The sequence below is a fragment of the Manis javanica genome, chromosome 9, assembly GCF_040802235.1.
Source record: "Manis javanica isolate MJ-LG chromosome 9, MJ_LKY, whole genome shotgun sequence".
NCBI lineage: Eukaryota > Metazoa > Chordata > Mammalia > Pholidota > Manidae > Manis > Manis javanica.
The window spans coordinates 60,932,189-60,959,728 of NC_133164.1; the positions used below are offsets into that span (position 1 = coordinate 60,932,189).

General features: G+C 41.0%; 2 protein-coding genes across 4 annotated transcripts in view; one reads left to right on the plus strand and one right to left on the minus strand.

Annotated features, from left to right (window-relative positions):
* The window catches only part of FAM210A (family with sequence similarity 210 member A), a 48,394-nt gene extending 22,624 nt beyond the window's left edge, over positions 1-25,770 (minus strand). The window contains exon 1 of one of the 2 annotated variants that reach the window (XM_017649545.3): positions 21,724-25,770. The gene's annotated coding sequence lies outside the window, so the exon portion shown is untranslated. Of the gene's footprint in view, positions 1-21,394; positions 21,603-21,723 lie in introns of those variants that run through there. The other variant, XM_017649544.3, reaches the window with a different exon arrangement.
* The window catches only part of RNMT (RNA guanine-7 methyltransferase), a 32,668-nt gene continuing 26,814 nt past the window's right edge, over positions 21,687-27,540 (plus strand). Inside the window, exon 1 of one of the 2 annotated variants that reach the window (XM_017649541.3) lies at positions 21,687-21,776. The gene's annotated coding sequence lies outside the window, so the exon portion shown is untranslated. The remainder of the gene's footprint in view (positions 21,777-27,540) is intronic. The other variant, XM_017649543.3, reaches the window with a different exon arrangement.

Genomic DNA, 27,540 nt, shown 5'->3' on the forward strand with positions numbered 1-27,540 from the left:
GCTTTCATTATACTCTTCTGATTATGGGGTTACAAAGCTAGGACAGGCGGAGTTCCTGGGGAGACTGGGATTACGGCCACTTGTGGAAAGCGGGATCCATATCCGACTGCCCTGGGACAAAAGCTTATATCTCTGTGCTCGGCCCACTGGTTCAGGCAGTGGAGACAGGCACAGCAGCCGGGAAGCGGGGAACAGCTCTTTCCTCCCTCCAGGCACCAATACCACACCCCTGCGACCCCCAACATTGCTTCAGGGGCTGAGCAGCTCCAGAATAGAGCTCCTGGACACTGGAGAGTGCCATATACAAATATGAAACACAAAAGAAACATGGTCCAGAGTAAAATTATTAATAAAACTCCCGAGAAAGATTTAAATGATATGGACCTCGTGACTCTCCCTGAAAGGGAATTCAAAATAAAAATAATCAATATGATAATGGAAATACGGAAAGATATCCAAGAACTCAGGAATGAATTCAGGTCGGAGATCCAATCGTTGAAGAGCACGATGGAGGGTATTAAAAGCAGGTTGGATACAGTGGAGATGATAAAATGAAATAGAAACTAGAGAAGAGGAATACAAAGAAGCTGAGGCACAGAGAGAAAAAAGGATCTCTAAGAATGAAAGAATATTGAGAGAACTGTGTGACCAATCCAAATGGAACAACATACCCATTACAGGGACACAAGAAGAAGAAGAAGAGAGAGAAAGGGATAGAAAGTGTCTTTGAGGAGGTAGTTGCTGAAAACTCCCCCAATCTGGGGAAGGAAATAGTCTCTCAGGCCATGGAGATCCACAGATCTTCCAACACACGGGACCCAAGGAAGACAACTACCAAGACATATAGTAATTAAAATGGAAAAGATCAAGGATAAGGACAGACTGTTAAAAGCAACCAGAGACAGAAATAAGATCACATACAAAGGAAAGCCGATCAGGCTAACATCAGACTTCTCAGCAGAAACCTTACAGGCCAGAAGAGAGTGGCATGATGTATTTAATGCCATGAAGCAGAAGGGCCTGGAACCAAGATTACTTTATACAGTGACATTATCATTTAAATTTGAAGGAGGGATTAAACAATTTCCAGATAAGCAAAAGCTGAGAGAATTTACCTCCCACAAACCATCTCTACAGTCTATTTTGGAGGAACTGCTATAGATGGAAGTGTTCCTAATGTTGAATAGCTGTCACCAGAGGTAATAAAACCACAGTAAAGAAAGTAGAACAGATAATTACTAAGAAAATGCAAAACTAAATTAACTATCCCCAAAGTTAATCAATGGATAGACAAAAAGTACAGAATATGATACCTAATATATAAAGAATGGAGGAGAAAAAGGAGGAAAAACATAAAAGAACCTTTAGATTGTGTTTATAACAGCATACTAAGTGAGTTAAGTTAGACTCTTAGATAGTAAGGAAATTAACCTGGAACCTTTGGTAACCATGAATCTAAAGCCTGCAATGGCAATAAGTACATACCTATCGATAATCACCCTAAATGTAAATGGTCTGAATGCACCAATCAAAAGACATAGCGTTACTGAATGGATTAAAAAACAAGACCCATCTATATGCTGACTACAAGAGACTCACTTCAAACCCAAAGACATCCACAGACTGAAAGTAAAGGGATAGAAAAAGATACTTCATGAAACTAATAGTGAGAAAAAAGCAAGAGTTGCATTACTTGGATAGGACAAAATAGACTTCAAAACAAAGAAAGTCACAAGAGACAAAGAAGGACATTACATAATGATCAAAGGGTCAGTCCATCAAGAGAATATAACTATTATAAGTATCTATGCACCCAACACAGGAGCACCTACATATGTGTAACAAATACAAATAGAATTAAAGGGGGAAACAGAATGCAATCCATTCATTTAATTTAGGAGACTTCAACACACCACTCACTTCAAAGGACAGATCAACCAGACAGAAAATAAGTAAAGAGACAGAGGCACTTAATGACATATTAGAATAGAAGGACCTAACAGACATCTACAGAACACTCCATCCAAAAGCAACAGGATACACAGTCTTCTCAAGTGCACATGGAACATTTCCAAGAATAGATCATACACTAGGCCACAAAAAGAACCTCAGTAAATTCAAAAAGATTGAAATTGTACCAACCAGCTTATTAGATCACAAAGGTATGAAACCAGAAATAAATTACACAAAGAAAATGAAAAAGCCCACAAACACATGGAGGCTCAATAACATGCTCCTAAATAATCAATGGATCAATGACCAAATAAAAACAGAGATCAGGCAATATATGGAGACAAATGACAAAAATAATTCAACAACACAAAATCTGTGGGACATAGCAAAGGCTGTGATAAGAGGGAAGTATATTGAAATACAGGCCTACCTCTGGAAAGAAGAACAATCCCCAATGAACAGTCTAAACTCACAATTAATGAAACTGCAAATGGAAGAACAAATGAGGCCCTAAGTCAGTAGAAGGAGGGACATAATAAAGACTAGAGCAGAAATAAATAAAATTGAGAAGAATAAAACAATTGAAAGAATCAATGAAAGCAGGAGCTGGTTCTTTGAGAAAATAAACAAAATAGATAATGTCCAGCCAGACTTAACAAGAAAAAAAAAAGAGAGTCTACACACATAAACAGAATCAGAAATTAGAAGGAAAAATCACTATGGACACCACAGACATACAAAGATTTATGAGAGAATACTATGGAAAATTATATGGTAACAAACTTGACAACCTAGAAGAAATGGACACCTTTCTAGAAAAATACAACCTTCCAAGGCTGACCCAGGAAGAAACAGAAAATCTGAATAGACCAATTACCAGCAAAGAAATTGAATATGTAATAAAAAAACTACCTAAGAACAAAACTCCTGGACCAGATGGTTTCACTGCTGAATTTTATCAAACATTTAGTGAAGACCTAATATCCATCCTCCTTAAAGATTTCCAAAAAGTAGAAGAGGAGGGAATATTCCCAAACCCATTCTACAAGGCCAACATCACTCTAACACCAAAACCAAGCAAAGACACCACGATAAAAGAAAATTACATACCAATATCCCTGATGAACATAGATGCAAAAATACTCAACAGAATATTAGCAAACCGAATTCATAAAAACATCAAAAAGATCATCCATCATGATCAAGTGGGATTCATCCCAATGATGCCAGGATGGTACATTTGAAAATCCATCAATATCATCCACCACATCAACAAAAAGAAGGACAAACCACATGATCATCTCCATAGAAGCTGAAAAACCACTCGACACAATTTAATATCCATTCATGTTAAAACTCTCAACAAAATGGGTATAGAGGGCAAGTATCTCAACATAATAAAGGCCATATATGACAAACAGACAGCCAACATTATACCTAACAGCGAAAAGCTAAAAGCTTTTCCTTTAAGATCAGCAACAAGACAAGAATGCCCACTCTCCCCACTTTTATTCAACATAGTTCTGGAGGTCCTAGCCACAGCAATCAGACAACACAAAAAATAAAAGGCATTGAGACTGACAAGGAAGGAGTCAAACTGTCCCTGTTTGCAGATGACATGATATTGTACATAAAAAACCCTAAAGAATCCACTCCAAAACTACTAGATCTAATATCTGAATTCAGCAAAGTTGCAGGATACAAAATTAATACACAGAAATCTGTTGCATTCCCATACACTAATGATGAACTAGCAGAAAGAGAAATCAGGAAAACAATTCCATTCACAATTGCATCAAAAAGAATAAAATACCTAAGAATAAACCTAACCAATAAAGTGAAAGCCTATACTCTAAAAACTATGAGACACTCTTAGGAGAAATTAAAGAAGACACTAATAAATGGAAATTCATCCCATGCTCATGGGTAGGACGAATCAATATTGTCAAAATGGCCATCCTACCTAAAGCAACCTACAAATTCAATGCAATCCCTATCAAAATACCTACAGCATTCTTCAATGAACTAGAGCAAATAGTTCTAAAATTCATATGGAACGATAAAAGACCCCGAATAGCCAAAGCAATCCTGAGAAGGAAGAATAAAGCTGGGGGGATTATGCTCCCTGACTTCAAGCTCTACTACAAAGCCACAGTAATCAAGACAATTTGGTACTGGCACAAAAACAGACCCACAGACCAGTGGAACAGAATAGAGAGTCCAGATATTAACACAAGCATATATGGTTAATTACTATATGATAAAGAAGCCATGGATATACAGTGGGGAAATGACAGCTCTTCAACAGCTGGTGCTGGCAAAACTGGACAGCTACATGTAAGACAATGAAACTGGACCATTGTCTAACCCCGTACACAAAAGTATACTCGAAATGGATCAAAGACCTGAATGTAAGTCATGAAACCATAAAACTCTTAAGAAAACATAGGCAAAACTCTCTTGGACATAAACATGAGCAACTTCTTCATGAACATATCTCCCTGGGCAAGGAAACAAAAGCAAAAATGAACAAGTGAGACTATATCAAACTAGAAAGCTTCTGTACAGCAAAGGACATCATCAATAGAACAAAAATACAGTCTATAATATAGTATGGGAGAATATATTCATAAATGACATATCCAGTAAGGGGTTGACATCCAAATTATATAAAGAGCTCACGCGCCACAACAAACAAAAAGCAAACAAGCCAATAAAAAAATGGGCAGAGGATCTGAACAGACATTTCTCCAAAGAAGAAATGCAGATAGCCAAGAGGCACATGAAAAAATGCTCCACATCCCTGATCATCAGAGAAATCCAAATTAAAATCACAATGAGATATCACCTCACACCAGTTAGGATGGTCAACATCCAAGAGACAAACAACAACAAATATTGGTGAGGATGTGGAGAAAGGGGAACCCTCCTACACTGCTGGTGGAAATGTAAATTAGTTCAATCATTGTGAAAAGCAACATGGAGGTCCCTCAAAAAACTGAAAATATAAATACCATTTGACCCAGGAATTCCACTTCTAGGAATTTACCCTAAGAATGCAGGAGCCCAGTTTGAAAAAGACATATGCACCCCTATATTTATCGCAGCACTATTTACAATAGCCAAGAAATGGAAGCAACCTAAGTGTCCATCAGTAGATGAATGGATAAAGAAGATGTGGTACATATACACAGTGGAATATTATTCAGCCATAAGAAGGAAACAAATCCCACCATTTGAAACAACATAGATGGAGGTAGAGGGTGTTATTCTCAGTGAAATAAGCCAGACTGAGAAAGACAAGTATGAAATGATTTCACTCAACTGTGGAGTATAAGAACAAAGAAAAAACTGAAGGAACCAAACAGGAGCAGACTCATAGAACCCAAGAATGGTTTATCAGTTACCAAAGGGAAAGGGACTGGGGAGGATGTGTGTGAAGGGACAGATAAGGGGGTAAAAGAGGCATTATGATTAGCACACATATAATGCACTGGGGGAGGACACAGGAAAGGCAGTATACACAAAGAAGAAAGTAATGATTCTATAGCATCTTACTATGCTGATGGACAGTGACTGTAATGGGGTATGTGGGGGTACTTGATAACAGGGGGAGTCTAGTAACCATAATGTTGTTCAAGTAATTGTACATTAACGATATCAAAAAAACATAAAAACCCTTATACTGAAGGGTAATATACATATTAAGAAGTGTTCAGACTCTTAAAAAAAATCCATTGGTTTTCAGAGCAGACTTCAATATCAAATGTATCACTTATAAAGAAAATCAATGACTTTCTCCAAAATTACATATATTCTTTTACATAAAAATGTTTCCGCATCTCTTTTAGAGGATCTGAGTTCCATAAATCAAGTCATGGTGATCTGTTAAAAGTCACACTGGTCCAGAATCCATAGGGTTCCACATCCACCCACTTTCTTTTTGGCTCTGGTAGGTGTTATCCTATTGTAATTGGAAGAATACAGGCTTTTCATCAGAAAGATGTGAATTCTAAACCTTTCTGGCATTACTTCAATTTTTTCCTCATTCTTAAAATGGGGTATCAATAATGAGTTCTAGTTTCCCTTCTTCATCTTCTCACCTATGGACCTGGTCAAACCAAGTTCATATTCTTCCTTCACCTAAACTTTTGCCATTATTCCATTAGGTGACCCATGTAAAATCCCAGTTTCTTAAGCAATTCAGTCCACTGGTCCTGTCTTTGACCTTAAAATCATTGTATACTACTCCACACCTGAAAGTCTAAAACTACACTGTCCCACTCTCTACAGCCTCTTTTACTTCCAGCCTCCACTTCCATACTCTCAACTCTAATCCAGGAAATTGCCCTGCCCCGTTTTCCCCTTCAAATCTAACAGCTCCTCTTGGTTTCACTCTGAGATCTTTATCCAGCCTAGACTCTGCAGTGCATTACTTAAATTACTACTTTGTCCCCCTGCAATACCAGCCCACAAAATCTAATTTCGACCCAGGCTAACCATCTGTTTTTCTCACAACATTTGGATAGCTGAGCACTAATGAAACCCACACAATGGAGTACATTAGTACCAGCATATATTGATGGTCCATCATCCCACCTTAGAAAGGCTCTGAATGCTGTGTGATAACCCATGATGGTTTCTGATCAGATCAGCTTCCTATCTCATTCCTTTCAATGACCATTCCATACTTTTCCCAATCTCTTCAAGCTGCTTACACTTTAGTTTCAACTGATGACAGAATATTAAGTATGCATCAGTCATGTCTCTCCTGTTTAAAACTGCAGTTTCTCTTAGAATAAGAGCGTAAGTTCATATGATTGCCTACAACGCCTTACCAAATCAATGCATCGTCTACTCAGTCTTCTTGCTCACTGCTCCAGCCATCCTAGGCCCCTTGCAGCTCTTCCAAAATGCTAAAAAGGCTCCTGGTTTAAGTATTTTGCACTAGCTGTTCCCTCTGCTTAGCACAGTCTTTCTCTAGATATCTGCATGGCTACCCCCTTCATTTCTTTTAAGTCTTTGTTCAAATGGCACCTGATCTGTGAAGCCTACCTTGATTATCCTACATAAAATTCCAGCACAGCTCTCAATCCTCCCCTCCCTTACAGCACTGACACTTCAATCTTCCTTATCTTGTTCTATTTGTTTCCTTCGTCATAGTACTTACCTTCTAACATCCTATGTAACTTGCGGTTACTACTTACAGTCCCACAAGGACAGAGATTTTTTCCCATTTTGTTCACTGTGCCATTCCAGGTTCCTCTAAAATAAATGCTGGCTGATACATAGGAGTGGCTCAAGAAATATTTGTTGAATGAATAATCAGCTGAAGCTATCTCCCTCTTCCCTTTAAAAATGAACTAAAGTTATTAAGGGTGAATTTTCTCAACTTTAGCCTTTCCCCTTACAGAGTTACCAATCCATACCCATCTCAGAATTCATTAACCCCTTCCTTGTCTAACTCCTTCCTCAGAAAACAAACTGTAGTAACAACGGCAATCAGACAAGAAAAAGAAAAGTCATCCAAATTGGTAAAGAAGTAAAACAGTCAGTATTTGCAGATGACATACTACATATAGAAAACTCAAAGACTCCACCAAAAGCTGTTAGAACTAATAACTAGATTCAGCAAAGTTGCAGGACACAAAATTAAAACACAGAAATCAGTTGTATTCCTATGTACTAACAACAAACTACCAGAATGAGAAATCAAGAAAAGAATTCCATTTACAATTGCATTAAAAAGAATAAGCTACCTAGGAATAAACCTAGCCAAGGAAGTGAAAGGCCTATTCTCTGAAAACTGTAAGACACTGATGAAAAGATATGAAAAAGACACAAATAGATGGAAATCTATCCCATGCTCAGGAATAGAACGAATATTGTCAAAATGGCCATCCTGCCCAAATCAATTTGGAGAGTCAATGCAATCCGTATCAAAATGCTAAAGGCATTTTTCAATGAACGAGAGCAAATAATCCTAAAAATTTATATGGAACCACAAAAGACCCCAAATAGCCAAATCAATCTTAAGAAAAACAAAGCTGTAGATTTTACACTCCCTGACTTCAACTGTACTACAAAGCTGCAATAATCAAAATAGTATGGTACTGGCACAAGAACAGACCCATAGATGAATGGAACAGAATAGAGTGCCCAGAAACAAAATCATGCACATATGGTCAATTAATACATGACAAAGGAGGCAAGAACATACAACAAGGGAAAGACAGTCTCTTCAATAAAAATAGTTTGAGAAAACTGGACAGCTACATGCAAGAAAATGAAACTGGATTACCAAGACCATACACAAAAGTAAACTTGATACAGATTAAAGACCTAAATATAAGACATGATACTATAAAACTCTCAGAAGAAAACATAAACAAAAATCTCTTTAATAAGCATGAGATTATTTTCTGGACATATCTCCTTGGGCAAGGGAAACAAAAGCAAAAATAAACAGGTGGACTACATTAAACAAATGCTTCTCTATAGCCAAGGAAATAACAAAACAAAAAGGCAACCTATAGTATGGGAGAATATATTCACAAATGATATATCCAATGAAGAGCTAACATCAAAATATACAAAGAACTCATAAAACTCAATACCACAAAAACAATAAACAAATTAGAAAATGGGCACAGGACATGAACAGACATTTTTCCAAAAAAGAAATGCAGATGACCAACAGGCACATGGAAAGATACTCCACATCACTAATCACCAGGGAAATGTAAATAAAAACCACTGTGAGATTATCGCTTCACAACAGTCAGAACAGCCACTATCCAAAAGACAAGAAATAACAAGTGTTGGCAAGGATATGGAGAAAGGGAACCATCCTACACTGTTGAAAGGATGTACACAGGTGCAATCACTAAGAAAAGCAGTATGGAGGTTGAGTGAAAATACTAAAAATAGAAACACCACACAGCCCAGTAATTCCACTTCTACATATTTATTCAAAAAGTATATATATAATCTGATTCAAGAAGATACATGCAGTCTTATTTTTATGGCCACAACATTTTCGATAGCCAAGATATGGAAGCACCCAAAGTATCCATCAATAGATAGATGGATAAAGAAGATATGGTACATACACACAAAGGAATATTTATTATTCAGCCATAAAAATAAGGAAACCCTGCCATTTTTGACAACATGGATGGACCTAAAGGGTATTATGCTAAGTGAAATAAGCCAGGCAGATAAAGAAAAAGACAAATACCGTATGATTTCACTTATATGCCGAATCTAAAAACAAAATGAAATGAACAAAACAGAAATAGACTCACAGACACTGAGGAAACAACTGGTGGTTTCATGGGGGAGGGTTTGAGGTGGGGTGGTGGATGAAATAGGTGAAGGGGATAAAGAGGCACAAAATCTATATAAATTAGTCATGGGTATGAAAGCAGAGCATAAAGAATACAGTGAATAGTTCTGTAACATCTTTCTATGTTGACAGAACTACACTAGTTGTAAGCATTTTATAATGTAAATAACCGTTGAATCACTATGTTGTATACTGAAGCCAATCTATATTTCAGTAAGAAATAAACTGCAATAATGAAAAAAAAATTAGGCCAACTGATAACGCTACAATGGCTTCTAAGTGTTCTAGTGGAAGGAATCACACATCTCTCACTTTAAATCAAAAGCTAAAAATTACTAAGCTTAGTGAGGAATGATGTGAAAAAATGAGACAGGCCAAAAGCTAGGCCTTGTGCACCAAACAGCTAAGTTGTGAATGCAAAGAAAAAGTTCTAGAAAGAAATTAAAAGTGCTTCTCCAGTGAATATACCAAAACAGCCTTACTGCTAATATGGAGAAAGTTTTAGTGTCTGGGTTGAAGATCAAACCAGCCACTGACATTCCCTTAATCCTGATCTAGAGCAAGGCCCTAATTCTTAATTCTCTTCATTTCTATGGAGGCTCAGAGAGGTAAGGAAGCTGCAGTAGAAAGAGTTTGACACTACAGAGGTTGGTTCGTGAGCTGTAAAGAAGCCATCTCCACAACATGAAAGCACAAAGTGAAGCGACAAGTGCTAAAGAAAGAAAAGATGAACCATCTCTCCATTCAAAGCCAGTCCTCCCTCTGTGTTCTAGATCTAACCCCTTCCTGTCTTTTCCAAGACTCTGCTCAATCACATTTTCCTTGTATTTTTCTACTGCTTTTATCTTTCCTGCACTTCAACCACCCTCTCCTCTGGCTTTTTCCTTCAGCATAATAGATATGCGATTAAGAAAATAATATCTGCCCAATTTCCGATTATCCCCACTGCATTTAAGGATTCCCCAGTTCAGTGCCAACAGTTCCCTTTGTGATTTCTGAACCACAGAGCTCTTCAACAATTTGGGGGCTCTCCTAACAAGTTTACCTCTCACCTTTGTGGAGAAAGTCCCCTGGCAGGTGAGCTGGTCCTACACAATAAGCCCACTCTACCACTCCATGCTCTCTAAACCTTTGGATGCATCCTCTACAGTGCACCAAGGCAGGCCTGGCAATGCAACTTCATTTAGTGCAGGTCACCGCAGATTCCATGCTTCAGCCAACCAAAGTGTTAGAGCCCTTTCTAACCTCCGTGAACTATAATAGTGAATCCAGAATCTGCTTAGTGGTCCCTTATCAATAAATTTGGCCTGATCCAACTTCATGTTCCTTCCATCATTATCCCACACCCTTAATATCCACCCCCATACATGTTCCCCAGATTTCTATGTGTATAAATTGAAATAAATCATGCAGTTTTTAAGAGTGTAGAATACCTCTTCATGGGTCATACTATGCAGCTGACCCTTGAGGGTCTGCTGGGACTTGAGTCTAGTTACAGGCCGAGAAGCAAGAGGGGTGGTAGGGGTAGTTCCTGAGGATAATCAGCAATGCTTGAAAGACAATTTACCTCAGATAATTCAGGCAAAAATGGGTTAACCTCCACGAAAGGGAGGGAAGGACTGCTTCTACTGGCAAAGAAGACTGATTAAAATGGGGTTCAGAACTCAATTCCAAATTTGAGGATCTCATTCCTTCCCAATGAGCACTCTCATTTTAACAGCATATACCCTGTCAGACAAAATACATCCATTTTTCACTGTTATTCAGCCACTTTTCAGATGAGACTCTGGGTTTGGGTTTTGGCAATCTCAGCTCTGCATCTACAGCAGGTAAGAGTTTCTTTAGGGCAGACATAGAAACTGTCTATGCAGAGCTGGAGCTGGGTACGTGAAGACCTGAACTCATCCCATTCTTTCCCCACTTCTTCCAGCAGTTAGGGGAAACCAGTCAATTTCATACTTGTTAAATTGACAAAAATGTTTTAAGTCATCAAATATGTGGTCACCCAGAACCTTGTCCTTTTTAAGTATTTGGGTGATATTTTGTGTTTTGAGTATTTCTATTGCATTATCACCCCTTGGAAATAGTCATTCATGCCTTTAAATATAATCAGATTAGGGAAGGTCAAAAAACAATTCAGAAAATTCATCCTTAACATCCTTTTCCTCTAGAATCGCTCAGTACCAAAATCTGAATCAAACAGGGTTCTACAGAGATACAGAACCAATAGGAAAAAATATATACATATATCAATATCTTGTCTTTAGGCTTATCTATATTTAGATAAATAGGTATTTTTATCTATTAGAAATGCATCACTAGATCATTTAAATACATTTAGATTTATTGTAAGAAATTGGTTTACACAACTGTGGGAGCTAGCAAGTCTAAAATGTGTAAGGTAGATCTGCAGGCTGGAAACTCAGGCAGGAATCAATGCTGCAGTTTTTTACTTCTTCAGAGACCTCTGATTGAAATTTAGACCTTCCACTGACTGGCTGAAGTCTACCCAGATTGCTGAGGGCAATCTCCTTTAAAGTCAATGATTGCAGATGTTAACCACATCTTCAAAATACCATCTCAGTAATACCTAGTTTAGTATTTAGTCAAATAATAAGGTACTATATAGCCTTGACAAGCTGACATACAAAACAAACTATCACATAAAAACTTAGAGATTTCTCAAACAAAACTTAATTTCAACTATAGGAAAAGCCTTTTAAACAAGAATTTCTTATGTGCTCCAAAAAGGCAGCAAAATTTCAGTAGGGACACTTTAGTTAGTGGACTGGAGGAACAGTTTGTCCTCTACTGTTTGGAGAAACAGACTTCCATAAACCACCTCTTTCCTACCTCCAAGAACACCAACATTTTTCGGAAGCTGTAACACTGTATCCATAAAAACAATGTTTACATTTTTAAAAAATGATCTGCAACTCTACAATAGAAATTATACTTTACACCTCTCAGGGCTCAATTTGAGAACACTGAGTTAAAAAAAAAAGGAATGACATCTACTGAATCTGTTGCTTGCCTTTATGCTGAGCAGAAATTACAAGTTACTATTTCATTTTCCCTCACTGACAAAGGATAATCCAAATCAGGAGAAATTCAAACCAGGCTGGGTGAGTGGATGAAAAACAGGTGAAATAATCCAAACAGCACATAAAGAAGTCATATAAAGGGGTTGAAATAAATCTTGTATGTCCTTTAAAAATTAAAAGGATTGTTTTTAAAACTTTCTTGGTTATTCATTCTTCAGTAAGCATCCATGGTGTGCCAGGCACCATTGAACCTGAGTTAAATCACTGGACAACATAATGATTGCTGTCTTGGTGGAGCTCCCAGTCTAACATGATAACATCTTTATATAACTATTCTCTCTCTGCACATAATAACCCAACCATTAATTATCAAAACATTTTCTGAAAACCTATTATTGATGCCGGAGTTCTTGTTTGTGGAGTTGAAGAATGAATTTAGCAAACAGTCAAGGTAGGAGAGCCAGAGAGAGGCTTTAATTTAGAGAGAAAAATGAAAGGACAGAGCTCCTGGCTTAGGGGTGTGGACTTGTTAAGTGGTGTCAGGAAGTTGGGGTTCCTATGGCCAGGATCCTCACTGAACTTAAACCACCTGATTATTTAACTGGCCGGTTGCTAGACTACTGCTTCCACACCTTTAGGCAATAAGCTATTATTGCACTATATAGAGAGCTCGACCCAGTTCTCTGGGTGGAGGCAGAGACACTAGTGCTCGACCTACCGCCAGGAGAACAAGCCGGATAATAAACCCTTCCACCCCAAGGAAACGTTCTACTGTCATTTCTTTGGTCACACTGAATCCATAGCAAACTTGGTGGACCCACTGCCAAGACAATGGCAAAGTCGAAGGGTTCATTGTTGACCAAGAAAAAAGACAGGCTGCCCTTATGGGAGGGGTGCTTCAGTGGGCTGCCCCTATGAATGGGGAGACAGTGGATTATCCCCCAACAGGTATGTTGTCTGAGGTGGCTTGCCTCCTAGAAGATGGGACCCAACCCAGGACTGGAGGCAAGTGGAGGTGATAACTGGGGCAATAGGAATAGCCCTTGGTATAGTAAGTAGGTATTTTGAGAGACAGAATGCCCATGAGGCAGCAGTGACTATGGGTTGGCTGCTTCTCACAGGATTAAAAAAGTCTACAGAAGAGAAGGACATGCTCCTGGAAAAGACCCAAGAAATGGCGGCATGTAAACTCAAGCCGCAAACTTCTGTGGATTCTCTCAAGAAGGAAATGGCATTGATGCGAGAGGAGGCAGCACAGGAACACCAGCAAGGTGCCATTGAAGAGGTAAAAGACTTCTTACAGAGTAAGACGGCAGCGCTGCCAGGTGCTCTGAAGGAGGAAGAGGCCGTCAAGGAAAAAGACAACTCCTCAGGGAAGCACAGGCGGAGGTGGCATGAGAAAACCAGCTACAAAGCATTGAGATGAAGGTAAGAGAGCTGCTGAAGACTGACCTAGCACTGCTGCAAGGCACAGTAGAAAGGGTAAAGGCTGTAGCAGAGGAGGCACTTGAGGAAGGGGAAAGATGCCATCAGGCCCAGAAATGGAGGAGCTGGGAAGAAGGGGTGGTGCTGGAGGCACTGACCCCTCCTTTATTGAAAGCACACCCAGTGGTTGTAAAGAAATTAAAGACCCAGCAGCCAAAAGTTCCCCAAGGAGAGGAGCAGCCCCCTACCCAGATCGTGGAGCACACTCTATGGTCTGCCCCTATACTCAGGCTGAGCTGATGGATTTGGGCTCCCAGTTTAAGCAGAAGTCCTTGGAGTCAATACCAGCTTAGCTTCTGCATCTATGGAACTTAGGGGTGGATGGAATTGTTCTGTCGGGATCAGTGATAGGAAAGCTGGCTTCCCTGACAGAGCAGCCTGCCTTGAGGCAGCGATTACAAAATGCACATCAGAGCCCAGGGAGTCACTCCCTCCTCGATTGGCTTATGGCTGCACTTCGTGCTGTGTGGCCCAATCCAGGTGACCTACCATCCCCTCCTGTTACATGGTAGATGTATGCTGAGCTCCAACAGGTGTTACAAGAGCTAGGCATAAGAAATGCCATCTACAGTCTAGAGAACTTTGGCACAGATGAAGAGATTTTCACTACTGGGATGAGAAATATTGTGCTTCACATGGCTCCCACATCCCTCTTTTGGTCACAGTGGCCATTCTTCCCCTCACTTAGGGCATCCCGTAAGTGAGGTGACATGTACAGTAGCAGGCTCAGGAGAGGCTGAAGCAATGAGAACACAGAAAGAAATAAGGTCTGCTACTCACAAGAAGAATTTAAAGGGCCCCATGAAAGTTACCAGGACCCAAATGTGGGTTGATTTAATACAGACAAGAGCAGATGGAGGGAAATTAGATGGGAAGTCAAATATGATGTTACTAGAGCTATGGCAACAGCTGAAACCAGAGCAGCAGTTCCAGCCATTAAGACCAAACAGGCAGAGGTCAGAGACAGAGCCACAAGTCCAGTGTGGGTGTTTCCAAGACTTCCTGCTGGGGAGCAAGCCAACCTCACTCAAGTCCACACAGGAAGGTGACTGGAGAACACGGTTTGACTGAGGGGAAGGTCTATGTACCTCCCCTGAGGGACCAGAAGCCACATGTTGAAATTCCTATCCACTGGTCCCCAGTGAACATACATGTCCTAGCGCTGGTGGACACAGGGGGTAAATGTGCACTGATTCATGGTGACCCTGAGCAGTTCACTGGGACTCCCACTATCGTAGATGGATATGAGGGTAAGGCTATCAGAGTGAAACAAGCCCAAATCCCTTTGGGAATGAGACATCTACCCCCAAAAGAGTATACCATGTATATATCTCCTATCCCTGAGTATATTTTGGGGATTGATATTCTGCAGGGTCTATGGTTGCAGAACAATGCAAGTGAGTTCAGACTGAGTACATGTGGTTAAGGCAGTTCTGAGGGGATATGCTAGGCACCTGCCCATAGCTTTGCCTGTGCCTTGGCGGGTGACTAATACCAAACAATACAAACTGCCTGGATGGCATAAAGAGATTGGAGAAACTCTCCAGGAGTTGGAAAAGGTGGGTATTATAAAGCCCACCCATAGTTCTTTCAATTCCCCAGTGTGGCCAGTAAATAAAGCCAGATGACTGTGAATTACAGAGAACTGAATAAAGTCATACCTCCTATGCATGCTGCTGTCCCCTCTATTGCAGGCCTGATGGATACCCTCTGCCATGAACTAGGAACATACTATTTTGTGGTAGATCTTCTAATGCCTTCTTTTCCATTGACATTGGGCAGGAAAGTCAGGAACAGTTTGTCTTCACGTGGGAAAGACGGCAATGGACTTTCACCATCGTTCCACAGGGATACCTCCACAGCCCCACCATCTATCATGGACTTGTAGCCCAGGACTTGGCTACATGGGAGAAACCGCCAACGGTGTGGCTGTACCATTGTATTAATGATGTCATGCTCACATCTGATTCTCTTTCAGATCTAGACGGTGTAGCACCTAGACTGCTGCAACATCTACAGGAGAAAGGATGGGCTGTGAACAGTACCAAGGTTCAGGGACCTGGTTTGTCAAATTCTTGGGAGTCCTCTGGTCGGGTAAGGCCAAAGTTATACCAGAACCAGTTATAAATAAAGTCCAGGCCTTTCCAACCCCTACAACTGTAGCACTGCTACAGTAGTTTTTGGGTCTTCTAGGATACTGGAGAGTATTTATTCCACACTTGGCACAAATTCTGAATGTAGCCCTTATACCAGTTAGTATGAAAGGGCACCAGGTGGGACTGGGATGAGACATATGCATCTGCTTTTACTACAGTAAAATGGGCAGCCAAGGCCGTGCAGGCCTTGAGCGCGATAGACCCATCAAGGCCCTGTGAGCTGGATGTTCATGTCACTGAAGATGCTTATGTCTGGGGTCTCTGGTAGCAGCTTGAACAAACTCGCCAACCTACTGGATTATTCTGGTCACAACTCTGGAAAGAGGCAGAGGTGTGATACACTTTAATAGGAAAACAACTGGCTGCCATGTATCACGCCTTGCTGGTTACAAAACCCATCACTGGAATGGCCCCAATAAAGGTAATAACCACCTATCCCATCTTGGGGTGGATATGAGACTGGATGCAAACGCCAAAGAGTGGTGTGGCACAGACACCTATACTGGCCAAATGGTGTGCATATTTATAGCAGCATATTGCTCTCTAGTAGCTCTCTAGTATCCAACACTTATTGGGGCCAGTGACATATATTAGTGAAAAGCAGGAAGAACTTGCTTGTGAACCATTAGTAGCAGCGAGTCCCTATCGGGCGGGAAGATCCCTTATACTGGAAGATGCATGGTACACAGATGGCTCCAGCCGCAGGCAGACCCCAAAATGGAGGGCCATAGCTTTCCATTCTCAGACTAAGACAATATGGATGGAAGATGGTGAGGGGAAGAGCAGCCAATGGGCAGGGCTGCAGGTAGTGTGGCTTGTGATCAGCCAAGAGCCCTCCCCTATAGTTGTCTGCTGGGCTATCAGAGCTTGACCCTGTGGCTACCAACCTGATACCATGCCAACTGGCTGATTGGTCACCAACCCCTTTGGGGGCATGAACTATGGCAAAACCTCTGGGCCTGTGGTCAGACTAAAATAATTACAGTAAACCATGTGGCAGATCATTTTCCACTGGCATCCCCAGGAAATGATGAAGCAGATAAACTGGCCCAGATACATTGGTTATCAGGAAAGCCTGCCTCTGATGTAGCCCAATGGCTATATCAGCATTTGTTGCATGCGGGGCAAAAGACAATGTGGACTGTAGCCTGTCAGTGGGGCTTGCCTTTGACCTTTGAAGAAGTTATTAGAGCCTGGCAGGAGTGTGTCATGTGCTCCAAAAGGGACTTACACTGAGTTCCACAGCAACATGGAACAATAGCTAAGGGGTCTATACCCTCGTCAGGTTTCAAATAGACTATATTGGGCCTCTACCTGTGTTAGAAAGGTATCGGTATGCCATGACTTGTGTGGACACAGCTACTGGACTTCTGGTTGCTTTTCCTACCCTTTTCCTACCATTGTGCTTTTCCTACCCTTTTCCTACCATTGTGCAGACCAGCAGATGATCAAAAGAGGCCTGGAGCGTCCCTTTGCTGCCTATGGCCCACCACAGGTAACTGAGAGTGATCAGGGCACCCATTTTACTGGACATACACTGCAAGAATGGGTGAGACAGCTGGGAATCAAATGGAAGTTTCATGTGCCATACAATCCTACCGCAGCAGGCATGATAGAGAGGCACAATGGCTTGTTAAATTCCGGACTAAAGTCGGATGCCAACAGTCTGCGGGGATGATCAGTTCACCTATGGACCGTGCTACGGCGTTTGAATGAGACCCTAAAAGGGAGCCCTGAGCCCTGTAGACATGTTAACACATATGGCTGCCTCCCCTATACAACTGCAAGTACAAACGAAGGAAGAATCACTGAAGCCGAGGTTCAGCCACCAAAATATTATCTTGCTGCCAGCACCAACTGCACTGAACCCTGGAGACTCCATTGAGAGGACATGGCCTTGGACCTTTCAACACATGGACCAACAATGGCTGGCTCTCCTGGCACCTTGGGGACAAGGCCTGGAAGCTGGCCTCCTGTGTATCCCTGGAATATTAGCAGAGTGGCTGCCAAAGGTTACAGTAGTATATCCTGAATGGCCTGAAGGTAGGAGCATCTTACTGGGGAGTTTTGTTTTATCATTATAGCCAGTGTTTGCACCTCCAGTAGCACTATATATATAGACCCTTAAGTAACCCCCCACAGGGAATGGAGTAAAAATATGGTATACTAGACCTGGAAGGGATCCCCCTTCTGCTACAGTCCTATCACAGGACCACTGTCTTGCATGCACCCTACCTGATGGACAAGATTTGCCTATGTTGGTGTCATTAAAACATGTTTCTTATCTCCCCTCAGGTCTTTGTGGATTGGGAACTTCCTCTGGCTTGAGGATTATTATAATTTTTGTTACCTGTATCAAAATCTTGTTGTATCTTAATTTTTGTTATTATCTCTAAGTTGTTGTTATCCTCTGTTGCTGTTGTGGAATCTGGTTACAGTGCTCCAGCTTTCTCGCACAGGGACCATTGCGGAAGACTGAAAGCATGTAGACTGTAAGGCCAGAATCCTGGAAGGGTGGAGTGTGGGGAAGCTGGGGTTCCTATGGACAGGATTCTTACTGAACATAAACCACCTGATGACGTAACTGGCCTGTTGCTAGGCTACCACTTCCACACCTTTGGGCAATAAGCTATTATTTCACTACAGAGAGTGCTTGGCCCAGTGCTCTAGGCTGAGGCAGAGAAGCTAGTGCTCGATCTACCACCAGGAGAACAAGCCAGGTAATAAACCCTTTCACACCAAAGTACCGTTCTACTGTCATTTCTTTGGTTACACTGAATCCATAGTGAACTTGCTTGGGGCTGAAACCTATTGGCAAGACAAGTGGTACCTGAATTTTTAGAATTAAATTAGCACAAGGACCTTCCTGCTCTGATTTCTCCCTGAGTTACTGGCATCTTGGTCTGGGAGCATATCAAACAGGTCAGCCTACTCAGCCCCCAAGGTGGGCTGAGGTATTGTGTATTTGCTAAAGATTAAGTTAAGGATCTTCCTAACTTCCTGGGTATTAAAATGCAATCTTATCTTGAAGATGGACTCCTTCCTGCCTTTTACTATGTTGTTTATGGCAGGGCTTGCTTGCCATTAATTGCCCAGATTGCAAGTCATCTCATCAGGTCTGAAGGAGGAAAGACAGCACATAGGCCTAGGCCTTTTAGCATGTGAAGTCATGGATCCAAATCCTACACACTAATTTCCAAGGGCCAAAATACCTCTAAAAACCGAAATCAGTCAAAGGGAGAAATAAAGTTTAAAATCTGTTTATTGCTTACAAACTGCAGTCGGGGGCCTTCTCTCCTGCTCCAGCAGAAGCAAAACCAGAACTTCTCTCCACCCCTGTGGATATTCAAACGTACTAAAGCCAGGCAAGATATTCCGGAAATGTTACAGTTTTACCCACAGCATGCTAAAGTGATTCTTACACATGATTACCAACGATTAGCTTACATGGGCTACTTTCCTTTATTTGTGGAGTAATAGTTGATCTCACTGAAGAATGACTCTAGAGCTTAATGTCTAACACAGAGTTTGGGTAGGGGGTTTCCTTGCATGTAAGTTATGTTGTTCTGACTGTAAATATCCTGCCTTGCTTTTTCCAGAGGCCCTCACCCTACTCTGACTATACCCATGGTCCCTGTCTCACTATGTGCCAGCCAGTTTCCAGTTCAGAGTGAGGTCTTTTAGCAGGTACTGTTTCATTGTTAGCATAGAGTCTGGTCTCTGGAGCCAGAATGCCTGGGTCCAAATCCTACACACTAATTTCCAGTTGCATGACCTTGGCCAAGTTACTTGACCCTCATCTATACAGCAAAAATAATTGTAACAACTACCCCTAACAACTACTGGATTGTGTTAGAATTAAATGAGTTTAAATGTGTAAAGCACTTAGTCTGGCACACGGAAGATACTAAAATACTAGCTATTATTATTTTAATTCAATTCTATCAAACAAGATATTACACAGGCAGTAATGGGCTTTAAAACATTTTATCTAGTCCATTTACCCCCTTCATTACTACTACTTTCAAGAGTTCTTCCTTTTTTCTCAATTGAATTTACATGACTTCCAGGTAAGTATTATAAGAATGACAAAATGTGATCTCTAATACCTCATGCACAACACCAATTCACGGTGGAGTCTGTAGGAACATATAATTAGGAGGCTTTTAAACTAGTGAAAAAAATCTTAGAAAGTCAAAATTAAACTCATTTATCCTAAAATTACAAAAGCAATTACCCCTAGAAAATTAGTATCAGACCGTGCAGATAATGGCCACACAAACGCTGTTCTAATGCATGCATATGTAAATAGTAAATTCAATCTCCAGCACAGCATACTTTTGCAGTTGTCAATATTCATGAACTAAAGTAAATTCTCAACCTACCTTACTAAAATACAAGCAAAGTCATCTGAAATTGATGGCTCATCCTCATTTGTTAAAAATAGGCCTCATTCTTGGTCCAAAGTTTCTAAGGGATCAATAACCTTAGAAAGGTTAATACCCACAATTTACAAGTGACTAGACTGTTAAACACATGCTGGGAATGTTGCCTTCCCCCAGGCTAAGTCTACTCATTAATTTAACTGTGCCCATTGACAAGTGGGCAGACTAGTAAAACACATTTTCACAGCTGCTTTTAAAGGGATCAATTTTGGTAAATAATAATTCAAGATGGGCTGTAAATATGGTATTTTACACCCTTAAAGTGGAGAGGTGCTGAGGCACAGAACGTCAATACACACACGCATCAGTAATCTTAGTTTTCAAGTACAGTTTTGACCCTAGCCTGAGGTTCAAAGCCCTTTACTACAGAGCTTTGAGCTTTCAGTACAGTAGCTGCCAATCTCATCGACTCTCTAGGGGAAATCAGGGAATGAACAAAAAGTGTATTTAGTCTCCCGCAACCATCCCATACCAAAGTCCAGCCAACAAAAAATATTCCAATTAAGGCGTTTTTAAGAATTGGTATGGGTGGCACCTTTCTCCAGAATTTGACAGATGAGAATGGCCTCTTTGTAGGGAGGTACTGCAGGCCTTCCCCAAAAGGCGGCAGGGAATGACTGCCAGACCCGGAGAAGATGTTGCTTGTTTTTAAAACAATTCCGGGGGCGGATAGGACCCAGACACCTACTCGGAGGGCTTCTGAGGAAGGGTAGGGCAGAGAGCAAAGGGTTACAGAGCCTAAGGCTGAAGAACAGTCCCAAAGGCAGGATTGGCACGCGGCAGGAGACTTCCATCGGCCGGCGGCTGAGGTGGGGAGGGCAAACGTGGATGACCCTGGCCCCGCAAGCGAAACCACGTCGCCGCCCGTGAGGGGCGCGCCCGGGTCTGCTCCAGCACGTGTACGGGGTTGAAGGTGCCCTTCCGACGCCTCCCGCTGCCCCAAGAACTTTGGGCCCGGGCTACCTTCTAGGACGTTGAAGCCGCCGCTGCTTCCCGCTGCACAGGCCGGACGAGAGCACTCAGATGCTACACAGGTGTCACTCAAAAGTGACCGAACCAAAAATGGGTCAAGACGCCGAAAGACGATCGCTCTTCAACCCCAGGCCCGCCAACCCCAGCCCCGCCAACCGCATCCGCGAGCAACGTGCTCGCGACCGCGCGTGCCCGCACGGCGCGTCCCTCAGCAAGCCGCCGTGCGTGGCACGACGGAACTCAACGGCCGCGAGGCACTCCACTCAGGGCTGAGAGCGGTATCATGTGACCCGCGCACCTCCCGGAAATGGCGTACAAACCTCGCGTGGCGCAGGCGCCGCTTCCGCAAACAGAATGGTGGATAGCTGTATCGGTGAGTGGTGGCTGGAGCTCTGGCCCTTCGTTTCTTCTTTGGTTGTAGCCCCTCCGCCGCAGCTGCCGCCGCCGCTGCCGCGGAAGTAGAAGGGGCGCTCCAGTTACTCCTGACGGGGCCTTGCTTTCGCATTAGCCCTGTGCATTCAGACCCATTACTAGGGCTTTGTTGTGCCCCCAGCCCGAAAGAAAACGGGCACTACTTGTGAGAGTGCGGGCGCTGTGATTCCTCCAAACCGAGCGAACCCGGCTCTGGAGAAGCCCAGAGAGCGGCATCACGCCGCAACCCAGGGCCGCGTTGACAGGACGGGCTGGGGATGGGTTGTTGGAACCGAAGAATCGTCTGTAATGTCTTGAGCGGCTATTCGGAAACCTGAGCGGCGAGTTTAGTAGGATTTAGGTGCGCCGAGGATTGAAGAGGGTGAACTTGGCTGGAGAATTCACTTCACGCCTCTGTTGCGTTCTTAACGGCCCCCGAGCTGGGCCCACGAGTTGACCCCGTCCAGCAGGCGAATCAGGGCTTCGAGCTTGCCCTGCTTGTGGAGGAGCCCGGCGGCCTTGTCGTCCTGCTCCGTGGTTATCTGGGAAACGTAGTGACGGAGACGTGGCTTCACGTGACTGGAAAGCCAAGTCAAAATACCTATTTGGTCATTTCATGCATATCCATTTCTTTGTCAGTTAACTACCCTACACTCCTTTCTCAAAGATTCTGAGGGGCAACTCTCTTGAGTTTGGAGTTTATTCATTGTTCCACTTTGACGCTGGTTTTAAACATTCTTACCCATTTCTGCCATCATTTACAATTCTGTCTTGTCTATTCTCACCGAATTATGTTTTTTTATTTTATCTTTTAATCACTTTCAAATTATCATTATTCTTTTTTTATTTTTATTTTTATTTTAGTATCATTAATGTACAATTACATGAGTAACGTTATGGTTACTACACTCCCCCTATTATCAAGTCCCCACCACATACCCCATTACAGTCACTGTCCATCCGCATAGTAACATGCTACAGTCACTACTTGTCTTCTCTGTGCTATACAGCCCTCCCTGTGCCCCCTGCCCTACATTATGTGTGCTGATCCAAATGACCCCTTTTCCCCTTATCCCTGCCTTCCCATCCATCCTCCCCAGTCCTTTCCCTTTGGTAACTATTAGTCCATTCTTAGGTTCTGTGAGTCTGCTGCTGTTTTGTTCCTTCAATTTTTGCTTTGTTCTTATATTACACATTTGATACTTCTCTCTCTCCACCTGCCTTATTTCACTGAGCATAATACCCTCTAGCTCCATCCATGTTGTTGCAAATGGTAGGATTTGTTTTCTTCTTATGGCTGAATAATATTCCATTGTGTATATCTACCACATCTTCTTTATCCATTCATCTACTGATGGACACTTAGGTTGCTTCCATTTCTTGGCTATTGTAAATAGTGCTGTGATAAACATAGGGGTGCGTATGTCTTTTTCAAACTGGGCTACTGCGTTCTTAGGGTAAATTCCTAGGAGTGAAATTCCTGGGTCAAATGGTATTTCTGTTTTGAGTTTTTTGAGGAACCTCCATGCTGCTTTCCACAATGATTGAACTAGTTTACATTCCCACCAGCAGTGTAGGAGGGTTCCCCTTTCTCCACATCTTTGCCAACATTTGCTGTTGTTTGTCTTTTGGATGGTGGCGATCCTTACTGGTGTGAGGTGATATCTCATTGTGGTTTTAATTTGCATTTCTCTAATGACTACCAATGTGGAGCATCTTTTCATGTCTGTTGGCCATCTGAATTTCTTCTTTGGAGAAGTGTCTGTTCAGATCCTTTGCCCATTTTTTAATTGGCTTATTTGCTTTTTGTTTGTTGAGGTGCGTGAGTTCTTTATATATTTTGGATGTCAAACCCTTATTGGGTAAGTCATTTACAAATATATTCTCCATACTGTAGGATGCCTTTTTATTCTACTGATGGTGTCCTTTCTGTACAGAAGCCTTTTCGTTTGATGTAGTCCTACTTGTTCATTTTTGCTTTTGTTTCCCTTGCCCATGGAGATATGTTCATTAAGAAGTTGCTCATGTTTATGTCCAAGAGATTTTTGCCTATGTTTTTCTCTAAGAGTTTTATGGTTTCATGACTTACATTCAGGTATTTGATCCATTTTGAGTTTACTTTTGTGTATGAAATTAGACAATAATCCAGTTTTATTCTCTTGTTGAAGAGGTTCTCACTTCCCCATTGTATATCCATGTCTCCTATGTCATATATTAATTGACCATATATGCTTGGGTTAATATCTGGACTCTCTATTCTGTTCCACTAGTATGTGGGTCTGTTTTTGTACCAGTACCAATTGTCTTGACTACTGTGGCTTTGTAGTAGAGCTTGAAGTTGGGAAGCGAGATCCCCTTTGGTTTATTCTTCCTTCTCAGAATTGCTTTGGCTATTTGGGGTCATTTGGGGTTCCATATGCATTTTAGCACTATTTGTTCCAGTTCGTTGAAGGATTCTCTCAGTATTTTGATAGGGATTGCATTGAATCTGTAGATTGCATTGGGCAGGATGGCCATTTTGACAATATTAATTCTTCCTACCCAAGAGCATGGGATGAATTTCCATTCATTAGTGTCCTCTTTAATTTCTCTTAAGAGTGTCTTGTAGTTTTCAGAGTATAAGTCTTTCACTTCCGTAGTTAGGTTTCTTCCTAGGTATTTTATTCTTTTTGATGTAATTGTGAATGGAATTGTTTCCCTGATTTCTCTTTCTGCTAGTTCATCGTTAGTTTATAAGAATGCCACAGATTTCTGTGTATTAACTTTGTATCTTGCAACTTTGCTGAATTCAGATACTAGTTTTAGTAATTTTGAAGTAGATTCTTTAGGGTTTGTTACGTACAGTATCATGTCATCTGCAAACAGTGACAGTTTGACTTCTTTCTTACCAATCTGGAAGCCTTTTATTTCTTTGTGTTGTCTGATTGCCATGGCTGAGACCTTGAGTACTATGTTGAATAAAACCAGCTAGAGTGGGCTTCCTTGTCTTGTTCCCTATCTTAGGGGAAAAGCTTTCAGCTTCTCGCTGTTAAGTATAATGTTGGCTGTGGGTTTGTCTATATGGCCTTTATTATGTTGAAGTACTTGCTGTCTATACCCATTTTGTTGAGAGTTTTTATCATGAATGGATGTTGAATTTTGTCAAATGCTTTTTCACCATCTATGGAGATGATCGTGTGGTTATTGTCCTTCTTTTTGCTGATGTGGTGGATGATGTTGATGGATTTTCGAATGTTGTACCATCCTTCCATCCCTGAGATGAATCCTACTTGATCATGGTGCATGATCCTCTTGATGTATTTTTTAATTCGGTTTGTTAATATTTTGTTGAGTGTTTTTGCATCTATGTTCATCAGGGATATTGGTCTGTAGTTTTCTTTTTCTGTGTTGTCTTTGCCTAGTTTTGGTATTAGAGTGATGCTGGCTTCATAGAATGAGTTTGGGAGTATTCCCTCCTCTTCTACTTGTTGGAAAATTTTTAAGGAGAATGGGTATATGTCTTCTCTAAGTGTCTGATAAAATTCAGTGGTGAATCTATCTGGTCCTAGAGTTTTGTTCTTGGGTAGTGTTTTGATCACTGATTCAATCTCGTTGTTGGTAATTGGTCTGTTTAGATTTTCTCTTTCTTCCTTGGTCAGTCTTGGAAGGTTGTATTTTTCTAGAACATTGTCCATTTCTTCTAGGTTATCCACTTAATTAGCATATAGATTTTCGTAGTATTCTCTAATGAATCTTTGTGTTGCTGTGGTGTCCGCCATGATTTTTGCCTTCCTTATGTCTGATTGTCTTTATGTGTGTAGATTCTCTTTTTCTCTTAATAAGTCTGGCTAGGGGTTTATCTTTTTTTTTATTTTCTCAGAGAAGCCACTCTTAGTTTCATTGATTTTTTTCTATTGTTTTAGTCTTTTCTATTTTATTTATTTCCTCTCTTTTCTTTATTATGCTCCTCCTTCTGCTAACTTTGGGCCTTATTTGTTCTTCTTTTTCCTGTTTCAATAATTGTGAATTTAGACTATTCATTTGGGATTGTTCTTCCTTCTTTAAATAGGCCTGGATCGCTGTATACTTTCCTTTTAGAACTGCCTTCACTGTGTCCCACAGAAGTTGTGGCTTTGTGCTGTAGTTGTCATTTGTCTCCGTGTATTGCTTGATCTCTTTTTTAATTTGGTCATTGATCCATTGATGATTTAGGCGTGTGTTGTTAAGCCTCCATGCTGTTTGTTAGTGTTTTTGTTTTCTTTGTACAATATATTTCTAGTTTTCTATCTTTGTGTTCTGAGAAGTTGGCTGGTACAATTTCAATCTTTTATAATTTACTGAGGCTCTTTTTGTGGCCTAGTATGTAGTCTGTTCTCAAAAATGTTCCGTGTGTACTTGAAAAGAATGTGTATCCAGCTGCTTTTGGGTGTAGAGTTCTGTAGATGTCTGTTAGGTCCATCTGTTCTAATGTGTTGTTCAGTGCCACTGTGTCCTTACTTATTTTCTGTCTGGTTGATCTGTCCTTTGGGGTGAGTGGTGTGTTGAAGTCTCCTAAAATGAATGCATTGCATACTATTTCCTCCTTTTATTCTATTAGTATTTATTTCCCATATGTAGGTGCTCCTGTGTTGGGTGCCTAGATATTTATAATGGTTATATCCTCTTGTTGGATTGACCCCTTTATCATTATGTAATGTCCTTTATCTCTTGTGACTTTTTTTGTTTTAAAGTCTGTTTTGTCTGATACAAGTACTGCAACACCTGCTTTTTTCTCCCTATTGTTTGCATGAAATATCTTTTGCCACCCCTTAACTTTTAGGCTGTGTATGTCTTTGGGTTTGTAATGAGTCTCCTGTAGGCAGCATATAGATGGGTCTTGCTTTTTTATCCATTCTGTTACTCTATGTCTTTTGATTGGTGCATTCAGTTCATTTACATTTAGGGTGTTTATCGATAGATATGTATTTATTGCCATTTCAGGCTTTGGATTCGTGGTTACCAAAGGTTCAAGGGTAGCTTTTTTACCATCTAACCATCTCACTTAACTCACTTATTACACTATTATAATCACAGTCTGATGATTCTTTATTTTTCTCCCTTCTTTTTCTTCCTCCTCCACTCTTTATATGTTAGGTATTTTATTCTGTACTCTTTTGTGTTTCTCCTGGCTGTATTTGTGGATAGCTGATTTTGCATTTAGTTAGTATTTGGTAGGTCTGCTTTCTTTGCTTATATTTATTTTCTCAAATGACATCTATTTAGCCCTGGGAGAACTTCCATCTAGAGCGGTCCCTTTAAAATACAGTGTAGAGATGGTTTGTGGAAGGTGAATTCCCTCAACTTTTGCTTATCTGGGAATTGTTTAATCCCTCCTTCAAATTTAAATGATAATCTTGCTGGATATTGTATTCTTGGTTCAAGGACCTTCTGTTTCATTGCATTAAATATATCATGCCATTCTCTTTTGACCTGTAAGGTTTCTGCTGAGAAGTCTGATGATAACCTAATGGGTTTTCCTTTGTAGGTGATATTTCTTCTCTCTCTGGCTGTTTTTAATACTCTGTCCTTATCTTTGATCTTTGCCATTTTAATTATTATATAACTTGGTGTTGTCATCCTTGGGTCCCTTGTGTTGTGGATCTGTGGACTTACATGGTCTGAAAGACTATTTCCTTGCCCAGATTGGGGAAGTTTTCAACAATTACTTCTTGAAAGACAGTTTCTATCCCTTTTTCTGTCTTCTTCTT